At 50.8% G+C, this 3635-nt stretch overlaps 1 long non-coding RNA gene across 1 annotated transcript; it reads right to left on the bottom strand.

The window, feature by feature from the left end:
* Positions 1 to 237: 237 nt before the first annotated feature.
* On the bottom strand, positions 238 to 2482 carry LOC308393458. Its single transcript, XR_013970983.1, has 3 exons — positions 2375 to 2482; positions 1150 to 1223; positions 238 to 373 (listed from the first exon to the last, which is right to left on the bottom strand). It is a non-coding gene; the product is annotated as an uncharacterized lncRNA (long non-coding RNA).
* Between the last annotated feature and the right edge of the window lie 1153 nt (positions 2483 to 3635).

Genomic DNA, 3635 nt, shown 5'->3' with positions numbered 1-3635 from the left:
TATCTGAGCAAATTGCTAATAGACGCTGGGCAAAAACAGGAAAACAAACAAAAGCGCTCTTTTCCCCATTGCTAGGTTGTGCACCTTCAACTTTTTCATATGTTGACAGACAGAATGTCACCGGCACAGGAAGGACTATCACAGACTGAAATCACAACAGTAGGTAGTTTATTTTCCAGAGTCACCAATTCCTATATCTACAAGTGTAGGGAAACAGGTCCAGGGGGTTCCAAGGGTCACGAGGGAAGTTTTAGAGAAAACACCAACACACATACTCCTCCTCCCAGGGATTCTTCATCCAGCTCGGGCCACACTGACTCACCCAACTCTCAACCAAGCAGGGGTGGAAAGTCCTCAGGCAGGCGGATAGCATCTAGCACAGAGACAGGAGAACAACATGAGAATAGCTCACGGGTCTTTACTCGAAGAGGCTAGAGAATCGACGGAACACTAACAAGAGTTACACAATAATCCAGCAACGAGGCACCTCCAGTTGCTGCCTTAAGTACAGAGCTAGAGTGAGCGCTGATCACAGGAGATTGCTTGCAGGTGCGGGAGTCCACAGTGAACTCTGCCCCGGTGGTGCGCAGAGCACGAGAGGGAAGAGAGAAGGGACAATAGAGGCAAAAACACTTGTAGCCAGACTGGGCTAGCCGGGAAGGCACAGGGCCATGACTATGCTCGTACCAGGTGGTTTGGTTGTGGGAGACTATGCACCGCAGGGCTGCTTCGAGTTCCTGTTTGTTCTCTCTGCTTGTCCATTGTTCTGTGGATGAAAGCCAGAGGAGAGACTAACCTTTGTGCCAAGCCATGTGCACGAACTGCTGCTGGAGGTTAGGCTGACGGAGGATAGGAGCAGTGGCAAACTTATTTTTCAGTAGGTCGAAAGCTTCCTGAGTAGCCAGGTCCCACTGAAAGGGTTTTTTGGATAGGTGAGTTTGGTGAGTGGTAAAGTGATCTTACTGAAGTCTATAATGAAGCGCCGATAGAAATTGGCGAATCCAAGGAAGCGCTGGAGCTGGAGACGGTTGGGGGGCCGAGGCCAGTGCACAATGACCCAAACCTTCTCCGGGTCAGGCTTCAGATCTCCCCGAGCGATGATGTAACCCTGGAAAGCCACAGTGTTGACATGGAATTTACATTTCTCACCCTTCACGAACGGTCTGTTCTCCAGGAGTCGTTGAAGTATCTGTCGGACATGGACCTTGTGTTCTGCCTGGGACCTGGAGAAAATGAGAATATCATCCAGATAAACAAAGGCACATTGATTAATGAAATCTCTCAGCGCATCATTAACAAGAGCTTGGAATACTGTTGGGGCATTGGTAAATCCGAAGGGCATCACCAGATATTCAAAATGCCCAAGGGGTGTGTTGAACGCTGTCTTCCATTCGTCTCCCTCACGAATTCTCACAAAGTGGTAGGCATTACAGAGGTCGAGCTTGCTAAACACGGTGGCCCCCTGAAGCAGTTCAAAGGCCGATGTCAGAAGCGGTAGGGGGTATTTGTTTTTTTACAGTGATTTTGTTAAGCCCACGGAAATCTATGCATGGCCGGAGTCTTGTCTTTTTTTCTACAAAAAAGAAACCTGCCCCCACAGGAGATGACGACGGGCGGATAATGCCTGCAGCCAGAGAGTCAGTGATATATTTTTCAATGGCCTCCCTCTCAGGCTGGGTGAGGCTATAGAGACGGGCAGAGGGCAAGGGAGCCCCTGGGAGGAGGTCAGTGGCGCAATCGTAGGGCCGGTGAGGTGGGAGAGACAGTGCTTTATTTTTACTGAACACTGCTGCTAGATCATGATAGATACGACGCACCGATGACAGATCCATGGACAGAGAGGGCTCCCGTGGGGAGGAGGAAGGCACAGGTGGAGTGGCAGCCCGAAAGCAGTTCATATGGCATTCAGTGCTCCATCCCGTAATCTGCTCCTTTTGCCAATCAATGTGTGGGTTATGTTGCATTAGCCATGGGTAGCCTAACACGTGGGGGGGTGACAGGAGCCTTGAAAACACAAAAGCTAATGTTCTCTGTGTGATTGCCGGAGAGGGTGAGGGCGATAGGTAAGGTGACAAGAGTTATGTCTGGCAAACGTTGACCGAATAAGGCTGAGGATTTGGCAGAGGCTTGGTGTGAATGTGGAGCTTAGCAACTAGTGAGGAATCAATAAAGTTTTGTTCCGCTCCTGAATCTACCAGAGCGGAGAGAGAATATGACTCAGTCCGAAAAGTGAGTGTAGCGGCCAGCAACAAACATGGAAGAGGGTGTTTGCCAGACAGGTCGCCCACCAGTACCCTCTCAATTACTGGCCCTTTTGCCAGCGCAGGACAGGCGCAGATGAAATGACCTTTACGGCCACAATTTAAACACTCACCCCTGCTGTTGTTCCGCCAGCGAGAGCCACGAGTGACCTAGCTGCATTGGCTGTTCCCCCTCATCCTCCCTGACACTCTGGGCTTCCCGTGACTCAGGCTGGTCCTCCCTCGATACTGGAAGTTCCCGAAACGACTGTTTCCGTGAGGCCCGGCGCGCCCGTAGGCAGTCATCCACCTGGATGCATAGTGACATAAGCACCTCCAGAGAGGAAGGGATTTCACGCATCATTATTTCATCTTTAAGCTCCTCGTTGACATTATTTAACAGAGTGGTTCTTAGAGCCTCAGAGCCCCAATTAGCTTGCACAGTCAGGGTCCAAAAATCAATCGAATAGTCAGCCACTACCTTGTCTTAGGTTGATCAAACGGTGGCCGGCAGCCTCCGCACTGGAGCCCTTATCAAATACTGCCTTGAAACGGGCCAGAAAGTCATCATAAGAAATTTCAGGGCTGGCCTGCAGCAGAGCCTGAGCCCAGGTCAAAGCTCGATCACGAAGCAACTGGGTCAGGGACGCAATTTTAACCCCGTCGCTAGTGAACATATTTGGCAACTGTTTGAACAGCATAGTACACTGTGTTAAGAATCCCGCACATTCCCCCAGTTCCCCAGAAAACGTCTCAGGTGTGGGTAACAGTTAATCTAGTGAAAATGGGGCTATGACGCCAGATGCCTGAGTGGCTGTGGCAGCAGGCATAGCGACAGCAGTGAGAGTTACCTGCGAAGATGCCATGGGAGGCGGGCTTTCCGGCAGCAGAATATGTTGGGCGAGAGCCTGGGTCAGCGCTGCCACTTCCCCGCTGAGTTGAATTAACATCTGTTTGTGACATTGCACTATTCCCTCCAGAGAGATCGTGGTTGCCGCAGCAGGTGTTGAGTCTGTGGAGTCCATTTCGTGGCTGGATTATTCTGTCACGGGCACAGGAAGGACTAGCACAGACTGAAATCACAAGAGTAGGTAGTTTATTTTCTACAGTCACCAAGTGCGATATCTACAAGTGCAGGGAAACGGGTCCAGGGGGTTCCAAGGGTCACGAGGGAAGTTTTAGAGAAAACACCAACACACATACTCCTCCTCCCAGGGATTCTTCGTCCAGCTCGGACCACACCGACTCACCCAACTCTCAACCAAGCAGGGGTGGAAAGTCCTCAGGCAGGCGGATAGCATCTAGCACAGAGACAGGAGAACAACATGAGAATAGCTCACGGGTCTTTACTCGAAGAGGCTAGAGAATCGACGGAACACTAACAAGAGTTACACA

This window comes from Rhamphochromis sp. 'chilingali' (assembly GCF_963969265.1).
Source record: "Rhamphochromis sp. 'chilingali' genome assembly, chromosome: 3".
NCBI lineage: Eukaryota > Metazoa > Chordata > Actinopteri > Cichliformes > Cichlidae > Rhamphochromis > Rhamphochromis sp. 'chilingali'.
This window is presented reverse-complemented; position numbering and strand designations above follow the sequence as displayed.